The sequence below is a fragment of the Herpailurus yagouaroundi genome, unplaced genomic scaffold (assembly GCF_014898765.1).
Source record: "Herpailurus yagouaroundi ecotype Mexico unplaced genomic scaffold, PumYag 77, whole genome shotgun sequence".
NCBI lineage: Eukaryota > Metazoa > Chordata > Mammalia > Carnivora > Felidae > Herpailurus > Herpailurus yagouaroundi.
The window spans coordinates 6,801,350-6,816,179 of NW_024412388.1; the positions used below are offsets into that span (position 1 = coordinate 6,801,350).

The following is a 14,830-nucleotide window of genomic DNA, read 5'->3' on the forward strand; positions in this document are numbered from 1 at the left end:
GCCACCCAGGCGCCCCAGAAACAGGGCCTTTCTGTGCCCAACACTGTCACTTTCTTCCTCTCCCGGCTCCGTCAAATGCCCACTTCCACGCTGTCGAGGGAGCCGTCGTCCACCCAGAGGCCGAGACGCCGTGCAGCACGGCTCTGGCTTGTTGTCCCCGCCTGCTGAGCCGGAGACTTGTCCTCTCTCCCGGCTTTTAGAACTGGGGCTGCCAGAAACCTCTCTGTACGGGCTTGCGGCTTCTGTATTTCAGGCTTTTCTATGTGTTGGCTGCTTGCATCCTGGAAAGGACAGAAAATGGTGTCGTCCTGGGGTTTTGCACCGGTGTTTTGTTTGCTTTCTCCCTTCCAAAAGTCCTAAGCTGACTTTGTTTTGTAAACCTGCTCCCCCGGTCACCAGACAGCTTACGTGGCAAGCGGGATGGGCAAGGGGTCGGGTTGGAATTCTGTAATGTTTGTGCAGAGAGAACGTGGGGGTGGGGGGCGGGGGACCCGGCACCACCCCCACTTCGGTGCCGGGCTCCACTTGAGTTGTTATGTCAGGAAAAGTTCTGCTGATCTTTTAAAAAGTTTGGGAAACCGCCGTTGGCGTCCCATCACCCCTTACCAATAAGTCGTGTGACGCGGGGACCCTTCCGAGCAGCAGGACCTAGTTCATCTGGCCCTTCCCAGAGGTGACCAGAGGTGAGAGCCGCCACCACGGAGGGCACAGCTGGGGGTCCAGAGTGGTTCCCCCACTGCAGAGTGTTTTTATGTGGCAGCAACTCTGAGGACATTTTGCTGGGGGGGGGGGGGGGGGGGGGGGGGGGGGCCCCGGGGGGCGCCCCCCGGGGGGGGGGGGCCCCCCGGGGGGGGGGGCCCGGGTGTGGGTTTTTTTTTTGCCCCCCCCCCCCCCCCCCCCCCGCGCCCATTCACTAGGTGAGAGAGCTGGGTCACGGTGACGGAAGAGAGGGTCCCAGGATTTCCACGGCACATTCTTTCCTTCATTCCTCTGTCTCTGGCCAGATTTGCTCAATGAGTATTAGGGTGCCCCTAGCGTGTGCACGACTGCGACAGGCACTGGGGCAACAATGGTGGGCAAAATGGTGATGCCCCTGCTCCAGGGAGCCCACCCAGAGCAGGGAGGCGGGCCTGGGTAAGCATACAGTCCACGCGTTCGCGGCGGAGGGGCTGTGAAGTAATGGGACACGGTGTCTCGTGTGAATAGTCAGGATGCCGGACGTGAAGCTTAAGGACAAGAGAGAGATCGCTGTGTGCAAGGCAAAGGCCCTGGGGCCAGCTTTCAAGGAATTGAAAGGTTAGTGTGGCAAGAGGCCAGGAGAGAGGAGAGCAGAAGGTCACCCGTGGAAGACTGCTGGGGATTTAGATTCCATCCTAAGAAGGGAGGGAAAGCCAATGCGGCATTCGGCGGCATTCGGGGAAGGGAGTCACAGGAGCAAATGTGCATTTTTAAAGGGCCGCTCAGCAGGAAAGGAAGACTGGGTTGGAGGAGCACAAGAGGAAATGAGGGGGGGGCGCCTGGGTGGCTCAGTCGGTTAAGCGTCCGACTTTGGCTCAGGTCATGATCTCATGGTTCACGGGTTCAAGCCCTGCATCGGGCTATCTACTGCCAGCTTAGGGCCCGCTTCGGATCCCCTGTACCTCTCTCTCTGACCCTTCCCTGCATGCAAGCGCGCTCGCTCTCTCTCTCTCTCTCTCTCTCTCTCTCTCAAAAATAAACATTAAAAAAAAAAAGAGTGAAAGGAGGAGTCAGCAGGGGCAACCCACAGGACTTGGCTATTGGAGGTGAGGGCGGAGGGGTGTCCAGGTTGACCTCTAGGCTTTTTGCGTGCACCGTGGGCTGGATGGAGGGCCCCTCCTGATGTGGGGAAACGGGGCAGGGGACGGGGGAGTTTTAAAATTCAGCTTTGAGCACTTGCATTGGATGCTTTGGAGACAGCCGATGCGCACCTGCCCCTGCTGAGCCCCGCCTGGAGCCCTCCTCCCCCAACCGCAAGCTTCAGGCACCCCTCACAGGCCACCTGCTCTGAGAGGCCTCCGCAGCCGTCTGGGTTCCCCTGTCATTCTCCTCCGCGTCCTACTGCTTCCATTGAGTTCTAGGCAGCGGCTGCCTCCCCTTCAGAGGAGTAACTTCCACGAGAGCAGAGACCTTGGCTCACAAGATACTGTTGAGTGAACGAATGAACGTCCACTAGGAAGCTGGTGCGCAGGGGGTTCCTGGTCTCGCTCTGAGGAGAGGGGACAGGGGACACGGGGGGGGGGTCTCTGAAGCCAGGGGAGACTGCCAGATGCTACCTGCAGTGGAGACTTAACAGCACCTGCTTTGGTGGGACCCTCACAGGAGTGGAGGACAGAACAGGAGCAGACAAGAAGGGGGGTGAGCTGGGGGCTGAGCTGAGACCAGGTCCCCAGGGAGGCTTGGGGTCGAGCATATCCTATCTCCGTGGCGGGGGGTGGGGAGGGGCCAAAGCCCCTTCACACCCTGAACGCCCATGACCCTGGAGGGGGAGGGGGAGGGGGGGTTGGGGCAGAGAAGGTGGCAGAGGGCTGGTCTGAGGGAGGGGTCCTGAGGATTTGTAGCATTCATTTCAAGTTGCAAAGAGCTGAGTGACACAAGCTGCCCCTGGGTGCTAGAGGGTCCCTGGGCCATGAGGGCGGGTGGAAACCCACCTCCAGTCTCCTACTGGAAGTCACTGGGGAACGGGTCTGACTTAGGCAGTTTCGACTTCCTGGATCCGTTCAGAGGTGAGGCACCCACCGGTACTGGCTGGGGGTCGGCCGGTCGGGGAGGGGGAGTCTCTCAGGAGGAGGAAGAGAGGACAGGCAATTGGGAATGGCCTGACTGGTCTGGCCACCGGCCTGCTGTGACCCTAACAAAGATTAAGGGAGACAGGCTGGATCTGGGGCTGCGGGGCAGGACCTCACTGGACAGTGGGTTTCTGGCCAGCAGGGAGGCCATCACAGAGAGGAGAGCAGGGGTGGAGGGATGGCCTCCCTCCGAGGTCCCAAGGTCACCCCCAGAGATGGACCTCCAACCTCAGAGGGAGCGTGCAGGCTGTGACGGAGCCTCTTGCTTTGCACAGAACCAGGGATGAAGCCTTGGCTGACCCTGGGGTATCTGTCCTGACCCCCTAAAGCCAAATAAGAAGCTAATGTCAACAAAGCTCAGGAGCTGCTGGGGACCAGGTTTCCCACTGGGTCGGCGCAAGCCCCGGGGCTGGAGGTTTCCCTGGAGAAAACCTCGGGGAACTGAGTCATTGCTGCCCAGGAAAAGCACATACGATGTCAAAGTGCCCCTGGGACAGAAGAGGTGACGTCTCTCTTCTATACTGTTGGGTTTACAGAGAACAATTCCGGGGGGTGACTCCCAGGGCTTTGTTTATCTGCCCCACTCAGTGCAGTAAAGTCTCCCAACTCCGGGCTGGGGGTGCAGGTGAGATTTCATGGAGGTCTTGTCGTTCTGTGGATCCTGCAGATGGGAAGGGTTTTCAGGTGGTGATCTTTTTTTAAGTTTATTTATCTTGAGAGAGACTGAGACGGCACAAGTGGGAGAGGAACAGAGAGACAGGGAGAGAGAGAATCCCAAGCAGGCTCCCTGCTGTCAGCACAGAGCCCAACGCCAGGCTCGAACCCGGGAACCGTGAGATCATGACCTGAGCCGAAACCAAGAGTCGGCTACTTAAGCGACCAAGCCACCCAGGTGCCCCAGGTACTGATTTTTTTTTTTTTTTAACTAAAAGTTGTTCAATTTTTGGAGAACCAAAAAAGGTCTGAGTCCGAGATCCACGTGCAGAGCATCATTTTCTGTGTTTGGTGTTTTCCTCTGCCGAACTGAATCAAACATTCACTTACTTAGCTTGAATCTTGTGTGGAAATTAATAAACTAGTAAACACTAGAAATTACAGGGGTCACGGACAGGCTTCTGGGGCCACTCGGTGCCTTTTACAGAAATAATTTCTGTAAGCGAATCTAACTCTTCCTTTTAATACTAGCGGAGGGGCACCTGGGTGGCTCAGTCGGTTGGTTAAGCATCGGACTCTTGGTTTCAGCTCAGTTCATGATCTCCCAGGTTCATGGGATCGAGCCCCAACGTGGGCTCAGCACCAATGGTGTGAAGACTGCTTGGGAGTCTCTCTCTCTCTGCCCATCCGTTCACTTGCATGCTCTCTCTCTCTCTCTCTCAAAATAAATAAACGTTAAAAAAAAATGTAGGGACACCTAGTGGCTCAGGAGGTTGAGCATCCAGCTTCGGCTCAGGTCATGATCTCACAGTTTGTGAGTTCGAGACCCGCATCAGGCTCGCTGCTGTCAGCCTGTCAGCACGGAGCCCACTTCTGATCCTCTGCTCACCTCTCTCTCTGCCCTTCCCCACTCACGCTCTCTCTCTCTCAAAATTTCTTTAAAAAAAAAAAAAGAAATTTAATATTAGTGGAACTTTCCAGATTAATCCACGCCAATGCTACACATTAGCACAAATCCACATTGCGGGGCCCCAACTTGCAGACCCCTGGGCCTGCTAGGTGTTCCGTCCCAGCAAGGAGATATGGGGTTTCCCCTTCTTAGCTTGCTGCACACCTGACACAGGAAGAAGACCGGGGTGGTTTTCTGAGGTTGACCTTACGGCAAAGTCTAGTACAGAGCGGCCGTCACTGTATTTTATGGTCCAGGCATTTTGTGACCTTGAGTCCTCCCCACAGCTGCTGAGGGGTTTGCTGAGCTGGGATTTCGTCTAAAGATTTAGTTTTCTTTTTGCCGAGACACTGACAATTTGCCATGAACTTGCAGCTTCCACACCCACTGTGGTCAGGCTTGAGGAACAGCCTTCTCTGTTTTGACTTTATAAATAGTAAAGCGGGGAAGCTGAATTAATATTTCATTTTTATGTGGCCCCTTCACTCAAACCGGCCAAATTGCCGACTGCATTCGCTGATGACTTGACAAAAAGGCTGATATAAATGTCCCCAGGTGACCCCTGGCATGATCGAGCAGTCTAGAAAGAGACCAAATTAGCAGGTCCCCTGTTCTGCCTTTATGCCGAGTAAGCAGTAGGCTTAAGTTGCATTTATTTGTTTGTTTGTTTGTTTATTTATTTATACTTATTTTAGAAAGAGAGCAGGAGAGGAGCAGAGAGAGAGAGAGAGAGAGAGAGAGAGAGAGAGAATCCCAAGAAGGCTCCACACTCAGCACAGAGCCCGACGCAGGGTTCAATCCCACGACCCTGGAATCACGACCTGAGCCGAAATCAAGAGTCAGACGTTCCAACAGCTGAGCCACCCAAGTGCCGCAGGCTTATGTTGCTTCTAAACACATTTTGTCGGGGTGCCTGCGTGGCTCAGTCGGTTGGGCGACTGACTTCGGCTCGGGTCACGATCTCAAGGTTCGTGGGTTCGAGCCCCGCCTCGGGCTCTGTGCTGACAGCTCGGGGCCTGGAACCTGCTTCCGATTCTGTGTCCCCCTCTCTCTGCCCCTCCCCTGCTTGCGCTCTCTCAAAATAAGTAAACCATTTAAAAACAATAACAACAAGACAAGCCCCCCCCCCTCTGCCCCCCAGAGCTGCTGCCTGAGCTCAGCTCCCTGCCCCAAGTCAATCCCTGAGAGTGGACCACACTCTCCCCACCTCCCTCCTGGACCGTCACCACCTCAGCAGCCCCTCCATTGCTGCTCCCAGCCCCCACCCAGGGACCTCGGTCCTCTCTCGCCCTCCCCCTTCACATGCTCCTGGGCCAGAGACCCCAAGCGGCCCTGAGGCCTGACAGCCCCTCTCTCCCAGGGAGGGTGACTTCGGAGCTGGCCACCCCCCTCGGCTGAAGTTTGATGATGTGAAATCGGGCCTCTGTGCCAACTGGTTTCCTTTGTCCTCAATAAACATCAGGTTTTGTAATTAAAAAACAAAAACCCCCCAAAACCTTGGGGGCCCCGGGTGGCCCAGTCGGTTGGGCATCTGACTCTTGATTTCTGCTCAGGTCACGATCTTGCGGGTCATGGGTTCTAGCCCTGCGTTGGGCTCTGTACTTTCAGATTCTCTCCCTCTCTCTTCTCTGACCCTCCTTCACTGTCTCTCTCTCTCTCTCTCTCCCTCTCTCTCTCTCTTTCAAAATAAATAAACTTTAAAAAAGCCAAATATTAAAAAAATAAAATAAAAAAACAGATCAGTCCTCACATGAGACTGGTACTAAGAGGCCCACAGAATCTTTTCAGGAATGACGGGAATGTTCTTTATCCTGATAGAGGCCATGTTTCAAGGTTGAGTACATTTGTCAAAACTCAGCCAATGCAGTTTACAGTTCTTAAGTTATGACTCCAAAAGGTTTATTTTAGTATTAGTTTTTATTTGAGAGAGAGAGAGAGAGAGAGAGTGGGAGAGGGGCAGAGATAGAAGGAGAGAGAGAATCTCCAGCAGGCTCCTTGCTCAGCGCGGAGCCCCACGTGGAGCTGTATCTCACGACCCTGGGATCGTGACCTGAGCTGAAATCAAGAGTCGGAGGCTCGACTGTGCTACTCAGGTGCCCCCAAAAGGTTTATTTTTCAGTCTTTATTTTTTTTTAATTTTTTTAATGTTTTATTTATTTTTGAGACAGAGAGAGACAGAGACAGAGTGCAAGCAGGGGAGGGGCAGAGAGAGAGACACAGAATCTGAAGCGGGCTCCAGGCTCTGAGCCGTCAGCACAGAGCCCAACACGGGGCTCGAACCTATGAACCGTGAGACCATGACCTGAGCCAAAGTCGGATGTTTAAACCGACTGAGCCACCCAGGCACCGCCACACTCCTTTTCTGTTTTATTTGTTTGAGTCATCTCTACACCCGCCAAGGGGCTCACACTCACGACCCCAAGATCAGGAGTCACGTGCTCCTCTGAAACAAGCACCCCCCTTTTTGTTTTGTTTTGTTTTGTTTTCAACGTTTATTTATTTTTGGGACAGAGAGAGACAGAGCATGAACGGGGGAGGGGCAGAGAGAGAGGGAGACACAGAATCGGAAACAGGCTCCAGGCTCCGAGCCATCAGCCCAGAGCCCGACGCGGGGCTCGAACTCACGGACCGTGAGATCGTGACCTGGCTGAAGTCGGACGCTTAACCGACTGCGCCACCCAGGCGCCCCAGCACCCCTCCTTTTTAAGTTTCTTTCTTTCTTTAAGTAATCTCTCCACCCAGTGGGGCTCGAATGGACCCTCCACACTCTCGTCCTCGGCCTGGCTGTTCCATGCCAAGTGTTTCCCCTGGCACGGCCCTCTCATTTTCCTGACGACCACACATTCAGGAGGTTCATGTACGAGTGAAGGCCTGCACGTATTTATGAGTGTATTTAAGACACAAACCAGACAGCAGAGCTGGCTTCAGGGGCATGAGACCCACGCAGCGACACAGCCCCCTCCCCCCACCCCGTGTTCACAAAGGCCCCACGTGCCACTTAATGCTCTGCCTCCACCACCTTGAAACTCTTAATATTTTTTTTAAGTTTATTTACTTTGAGAGAGAGAGAGAGAGAGAGAGAGAGAGAGAGCAGGGGAGGCACCGGGAGAGAGGGAGAGAGAGAATCCCAAGGAGGCTCTGTGCTGACTCGAGGCTCAACCCCACGAACCGCGAGATCGTGACCTGAGCCGAAATCGAGAGTCTGACACTTAACCGACCGAGCCACCCAGGCGCCGCCCCGATTCTTAATAATTTTGAAGCTGGGGCCCCACATTTTCATCTTGCATCAGGCCCCCCAATTATGTGGCCCGTCCTGACTGGTGGCAACACCCAACCCTGGGGAAGAATGAGAGCAGGAAGATTCTCTCGTAACCTTCTGTCTGCAAGCCTTCGAACGTGGGTAACTTATGTGTGTATATCCAGCGCGTGAGGGGAGATGTTTAGGGAGAATCCAGGCACCCAGTGGAGAGGGTGTGGGCTGGGAACGGGCAGAGCTGGGTGGATTTCTTGTTTCTAGCAAGTGAGTTACCTGTCCACTCACCTTGGGTAAATTAATTACTCTGCCAAGAGTCTCTCCTCCTGGAAAAACAAATAAGCAAACTGGGAATGGTTTCCTACCTCCTAGAGCTGCCCGAATGGAACGAGTCCGCGGGGTGAAGGTGCTTGGTCGGGAACACGGGTAACAAACCGCTGCTTGTTACTGGGTGAGCATGAGGGGGGACAGGCGGGGCAGAAGTGCCCTGGAGGACCCACTAGTGACTAGAGACAAGAGGCTGGGGTCAGAAGTCTCGGCTGAAACACTCTGGGCGACAAAGTGGGAGAAACCAACTCCGATCAGCTTCAGCCGGCCGAGACCCTGGGCAGGGGGAGAGAGGATCCAGCTTGGTTGTGCCAGGATGGGAAGCCCCCCCCACCCCCACCCCTGCAGGACCTCGCAGCAACACTTGTCTCTGTACTTAGCGCCCAGCGGGGAGGCCTCCGGTTACCGCCTCTCTCCGCTGAGCCCAGACCCCTGTTGCTAGGGGACCGGTAACTGGGCTGGGTGCTCCTTGGGTGAGGGCAGGTGGGTGGGGGCAGCAGCCCAAGGCGGCAGCAAGAGGAGATGGAGGGGACAGGGCAGGTGCACACCCACTCGGACCAAAGACCAAAGTGGGGGGGGGGGGGGGAAGAGTTGCCACGCGGTTGGCTCTCACTTTAGCTGCATGACCACAAAACCTCGAGGGGCCTTCTGCAGCCCCGAAGTCCCACCCCTGGGGGGTCTTGGGGGGCCCCTGGGGGGACTTTCCACACCCTCACTTCCCGCCCCTATTCTCAACATCTCCTCCCCTCTCCTCTGTCAGCCAACGAGCTCGCTTCCTACTTCACAGAACAAAAACCCACAAAACCCAGGAGAGAAGTCCACCCACTCGCGCGATGCAGCCACCAGCCTACGGACAGCTGCGCCTGCCCCTGCGCCCCCTGCCTGTCGCTGGACTGTCCAGACACCCGGGGCCCCGCCCCTCTGCGGGGCACCGCTCCCGCTCCCTGCTGCTCCGCGACCCCATCCAGCGGTAGCGCCCCCTGCAGGCGCTGTTTTCTCTTCCCTCCCTTATTCCCACCAGGCTGCTCTTCTCCTATCGGAAGACACCTTTCTTCAGGGTGTATGGAGTTCGCTGAGCTACTCTTTCTGCTTTTTGGAGGGTTTGGATTTTTTTTTTTTAATATCCCGTTCAGGGGCCGCCCTCTCTGCCTGCTCCCCTTCTGTTCCTTGCCTTTCCCTCCTTTACAATTCAGTCCAAAGGGCACGAGGGGGGGAGCGGGGCGGTGGAGGGGGGAGAGGCAGCTGTCCTGGGTGGCCGGGTGGGGTGTCCGACTCACAGTCTGGTGAGGGGGAGTCCACACGGGAGGGTGGCCTGGTGGGAGGTATCAGAGCCTGGGGGAGGAATGGGGGGGGGGGGAATCCTTGCATGGGGTCATCGCCCGGAGTGAGGAAGGCAATGTGTGTGGTGAGGGCAGCAGCTGCGTGATGTGGGGGGGGGGGGGGGGCAGCCCAAGCAGGGTGAGGAGGGCACCCCCCTGTTTCGTTCTCCAGAGCACCAACTGCCACGGGAGGTATTACAGATGCGTTTGTTTGTTTCTTGTTTATTTCCGAATCTGCCCCGCCCCCCACCTGAATGTCCCGCAGGCAGAGTCGTTGTCACCGCAGTATCCTCAGGGCACAGGACCGTGTCTGGTGACATTTGACAACGTGTGTTGAATGGATGAGTGAAACTTGGAGCCTCGTCCCTTGGTGGTGGCACAGACCGCGAGGCTTGGTGACACCTGCAAGGGGCAGCGGGGGAGAGGGGAGAAGTGAACCGTGAGGCGGGTTTCTGCTTTGGCCAGGGTGTCAAGAGGGACCGCTCTCACGGCGGCAGGAAGGAAGGGAAGGACCGGGCTAGGTTGGGCAGGAAATTGGGCCGGGGTCAGATTCCGTTGAGGGGACTGCCAGCGTCCAGGTGGAGATGCCACAGGGCTGCTGGGGAGGAGCTGGGGAGCTGGGAGGGAAGCGCTGGAGGGCTCCCCTCTCTGGGCACAGGAGCTGCTGGGAGGGTTAGAAGCTAGAGGCCGGGCGGAGCGGCCCAGCACCGAGCTCAGCCAGAGAGCGGCTCTGGAACAATCTGCCTCTTGCGTGAAGGAATTGAGAAAGGAATAGGAAGTCTGAACGTACAATATATTCTCAGCAAAATGAGCTTCGCTGCTGCAATACGTGCCCCCAAATCACCAGCAGCCCAAGCACGGCAACCCCGGGGTGGAGGCGCACGTCCCTACCCCCGGAGGACCCTGGGCAAGGAGGAAAGGGAATTGCCTGCGCGCGGGCTCATCGGCGCCTTCGCCCAACGCGCCGCCGGGGAGCGCGTGCGGGACGTCGCTGAGCGCCGACGGGACGGTGGTGGCGTTGACCTCCTGCCGCCACCAGGTGGCGCCCATGCCTTCCTGGAGCCCGAGCGGGAGGCCCCGAGCTGAGCGCCCCGCGGGAGGACTGGAGGGTGGCCCCGGTCCGGACCCACCTCTGCGTCTTTGTCGGGAGCAGCCTCGCGTCCCACCCTGCGCTCCTTTGGGGGTGGGGGTGGGGGTGGGGTACACCCAAAGCTGGCTTCCGGACCAGAGGGCACTGGCAGCCCGAGCCCCCAGCAGACTTAGCCTTCTATCCGCACTCAGCCACTTAATACTGCCTGAACGGAGGCATGTGGCTTCACGTCTGCCTCAGTTTCCTCGTCTGCAAATAGCAGCGTAATCCCCACCTCGCAGGGGCGTTGCAGAGATTAAATCACGTGGTGATGGTGATATACATATATTTTGCTTTTTTTTTTTAAGTTTATTTATTTTGAGAGAGAGCGAGAGAGCATGGAGGGGCAGAGAGAGGGGGGGAGAGAGAATCCCAAGCAGGCTCTGCATTGTCAATACGGAGCCCAGTGTGGGGCTCAAATCCACCAACGGTGAGATCATGAGCTGGGTGAAACCAAGAGCCGGATGCTTAACGGACTGAGCCCCCCAGGTGCCCTGTCTTGAGCTCTTACTAAGGGCCGGGCATTGTTCTAACCGCTTTACATAGAACACCTCACGTTATTTATTTAATTTATTTCTTAATTTATTTTAAGTGGGCTCCACACCCAATGTGGGGCTTGAGCTCACAGCCCTGAGGTCAAGAGTTGCAGGCTCCAGCCAGGTGCCCCCATAACACCTCATGTTAATAGTTCCCTTCTACGTGGAGCGGCTTGTGACCCGAGGCTGGGTCTCCTCTGCAAAGGGAAGGAGGCGTCCCGCTGGCCCCGGGGTGCTGCTCGGTACTGGGGGGGGGGGGGTGCCATCCAAAGAGGGCAGAAAGGGGCGGGCACGCCTTTGAGGCTAGAGGCCGGAGGGCCTCTCTCGTTTGCAGTCTGCAACCCAGCAGCCCGGCCTACGGGGAGCGGAGGCAGCGGTGGTGGTGGTGGGGGGGGGTGCAGAGCCCACCCACGGCCCAGAGAGCAGCAGAGGGACCGGTGACGCAGACGGTGCCTCCGGGCCTGTCCATACCTGGCTTCTGCTGTGGTCTGGCAGCCCCCAGAGGCTTCTGGGAAAGGGACCCCTGTCGTGACGGGTGAGTGAAGGCCACAGCACGACATTGTGGTTTCGACCTCAGAGATGGGGGGTGGGGGGCCGCGGTGCCTTCCGTACGGTGGCCAGGTTCCGTGGGCCTGGGGGGCTCCATCTGCGACTCTGTGGGATGACGGGGACCTGGACGTCGTGTCCCGGGGCCGGGAGAGCTGGGGTCCAAGTGAGGGCTCCGGTGGGGGGGGGCCTTCGGGGCGTTGTCTGCCCGCTCCTTGACCTCACCCCTGCCTGGGTACCTCTTCTCCTTGCTCTCATTCTGACGATGCCTGTCAGGTGTGAAGCTAGAGGACTGGGGCTACCCCGAGTCCCCGGCTTGAAAGGGAAGGAGGGTTCTGGACTCATCTGGAGTTCTGAGTCCTTTGGGCTGTCAGCCGGCTGAACCCCCTCCCTGGTACCACCACCCCCGTCTCTAACAAAGGAACCAGGGCACTTGGACCTTCCGCTCACACATTGCAGGAAACAGACTCTCAAGGGATGAGCCGTCGGTCGGCAGCCTTTTCTTACCACCCATTCCGATGTGCTCAGACCAAGGAGCCAGAAACAGTGCTCCCCCTCCGCCCTCCCTCCGCCCCCCTGTCCGCTCACAGGCCCAGAACAAAAACACACCACAAATAGAAATCAAAGTCTGAGAAAGGATCAAGGAGCCATGACCCGGCCGTGGGAAAGGCTGTGTGGCCTTGGCCAAGTCGCTTAACTTCTCTGAGTCTGTTGGCCCGTCTGTAAACGGGGGTGGGCGCACTAACCTTGAGGAGCCGCTGTGAACAGGTGAGAGGAGATGTCAAGTGCAGGACACAGATGTAGCGTTTGCTCTACAAGACACAGCCCCTAAAAATACAGCGGAAGGGTCTTTCCTGGACTCTCCCACCAGCACCCTCACCCCACGCCCCCACAGCCCAGGCTGGGGCTGCCCCTTCGCCACTTTCCTGTAAGGCTGCGGGTGGAAGGGCGGCCAACGCCCGGGGAGCGTTTCTGCAGCCTTGCTCTCAGGCTCCACTTCCTGTTTTTCTCCCCAACGAATTTTGCACCATTGCCCTTTCATCAGCGCACGCTGGGGGGTGGAGAGGTGAAGGTGAAGGTGAAGGCCGAAGCCCGCTGGGGGAAGGAACCCTGGGGGGCGGAGGATCCCAGGGGTGGGGGCCTCAGGAAGCTGGGGAGAGCAGTGTATTCCATGCGTTGCGCCATCCAGCTGCCAGGCTCTGGGCTCTGTGGTCTCCAGCTCGGAGCACAGGCAGCAGCGGAGGTTGGGAGGCTGGTGGGGGAAGCCGGGGTGGGGGGGGGTGTGGGGGGGTGCGGCTGCCAGATGGGAGGAGCAGAGGCGCCCTCCTTCCCATCCTCATTCTGGAAGCAGTGGTTTTTCCTAGACGTGGGAGCAGAACCCACGGATGGACCGATCCAGGCTGAACCCCCATGTCTGGTGACATGAGGGGTGGAGGGGCCGCTCTGGAAGGTGAGTCTGGACTCCCTGAGGCTGTCAAGCCTCTGAGCATCTGGCTCCCAGTCCCTGGGTGTTGGGCGCCTGCTGGAAGGAAAGGAAGGAGCTGTTCCCACGCTGGCAGGACCAGGACCTTTGTCCTTCCTCTCCCTTGGCTGCAGACCCCTGACCCTCTGCTGGGCAAAGCCTGTCCAGCCATGACTGGGTCATTCATTCATTCATCCCACACTTCTACAGACTCTCTTGTAACACTCTGGGTGCCGACACCGAGCTCACGCCGGGATGCCAGCCCGATCCACGCGGAGGCCCCGCTCTGAGGAGCAGCCAGCACCCTGGCAGTCGGAACTGAGCAGACCGAGTGCTACAGTGGGGGATGCAGCAGCCTGGAACAAAGACCCTTCTAGACAGGGGCCACGTGGGCGATATCTGTGCCAACCGGCCAGGCAAGGAAAGAGGCGGAGAGGGCAAGAGGAACAGTTGGGAAGGGCAGTCCAGGCAAAGGGAACAGCATGAGCAAAGGCCCAGAGTCAGGGAGCTTGGGGTGGTCCGGAGCCACAAGTCGCAGCCCTTGGTGCAGCATGAAGGGCGGGGGGAGGTGGTGGGAGATAACCCCAGGGGGCTAGTCCAGTTGGCTCTCTTGATTATTAGATGTCTTAAGTTTGTTCTCCAGCCGCAGCTGAGCCCGTGCCCCAGGGTAGGTCGCTGTCCCAGCAAATGAGTGACCCCAAGAATCAGAAATCAGTCGCTGACCGCTCAAGCAGGAAAGGAGACTTTATAGCAAAGGCACAGGATGTTCTCATGGAGCCCGGACACGCAGCCCAGTTTGGAGCACGGGCACTCAGAGCTCTTGGATTCTTTCTCGGCACCGCTTGCTTGCCTGTCCCATTTGCCCGCCTGCGTCCCACCTGCCACGCTGATGTGGCCTGGATCCCTTCTCCCAGAGAGAACTATGTCCGGGTCCCAAACCCCGGGAAGCAGGAATCGGTTATGGCCAGTGGTCAAGTTTATATGTTACATTTCTGTCATGACAAAGCGAGGAAGGGCTACGAGAAGAGGGGGCCAGATGGACAGCCAAGAGCATCCACTCTCCATCACACACACACACACACACACACACACACACACACACACATGCTAATTCCTTCGGCTTTCCCCAGATATCTCCATTCTGATTGGTCTTGCTTAATCGTTATACCACAAAGTCCACCGCAAATATCTCGTCCCCCTGCCAAATGGGAGGCGATCCAAGTCAGGTCCAACTATTGCGTCCAGGGCTCCATTCTCAGAGCTGGGATCTTCAGCTGACACCCGGTCCTGCCTATTTCTATGGAGTCTCATCTAAGGTGGCTCCTTGGATCTGTCTCAATCTATAGGCTAAGCGATCAGTTTAACCTCTCCTTCCGTGCTTGATCTCTAGAGCAGAAAAGGGAAGGAAGATACAGAGAACACACCCTGGTCTTCTAGCCAGGAGGAGTAAATTAAACCTCAGGAACAAGATATTCACGGGGTTTGCTTTACTGGTTACCTTCCTCGGCTTCTTCGTCGGCAAACATGGCTGCCCCCGGTCCTGCCCACTGGGAAGGGATCCCTTCTCTGGGGTCTTGCAGACCTGCCCTTGAGAGATTCTTGGGACACCTTGTTCTAGGAGGGGACACAGCTACCTGGGAACCTGCTTCACGTTGGTGCTGGGACGTGGGCTTAGGAATCACCCAGAGGGTAAGCCGTCACAAGCCCCAGTTTGCCAGGTTTTAGGGTTTCCTGGAGTTTCAATTCCCACAGAAGCTTAGCTAGTTGGCTGTCAGTTTTGTTTTGGGTCAGTCATTGACCCAACAACCACTGCCATGAACTCCTGTCCAGTAGAATATTCAGCCACAG

The 14,830-nt window shown here is 57.2% G+C and overlaps 2 long non-coding RNA genes across 3 annotated transcripts; one reads left to right on the forward strand and one right to left on the reverse strand.

Annotated features, from left to right (window-relative positions):
* Nucleotides 1-9,395: 9,395 nt before the first annotated feature.
* On the reverse strand, nucleotides 9,396-13,015 carry LOC121020566 (uncharacterized). Of its 2 annotated transcripts, none has more exons than XR_005786197.1 (4): nucleotides 12,904-13,015; nucleotides 12,267-12,571; nucleotides 11,446-11,628; nucleotides 9,396-9,711 (listed from the first exon to the last, which is right to left on the reverse strand). It is a non-coding gene; the product is annotated as an uncharacterized LOC121020566 (long non-coding RNA). The 2 variants fall into 2 exon arrangements; XR_005786196.1 differs by lacking the exon at nucleotides 9,396-9,711 and adding an exon at nucleotides 10,828-10,881.
* Nucleotides 12,781-14,452, forward strand: LOC121020575 (uncharacterized). The gene is made up of 2 exons (XR_005786203.1): nucleotides 12,781-12,970; nucleotides 13,193-14,452. It is a non-coding gene; the product is annotated as an uncharacterized LOC121020575 (long non-coding RNA).
* Nucleotides 14,453-14,830: the final 378 nt, after the last annotated feature.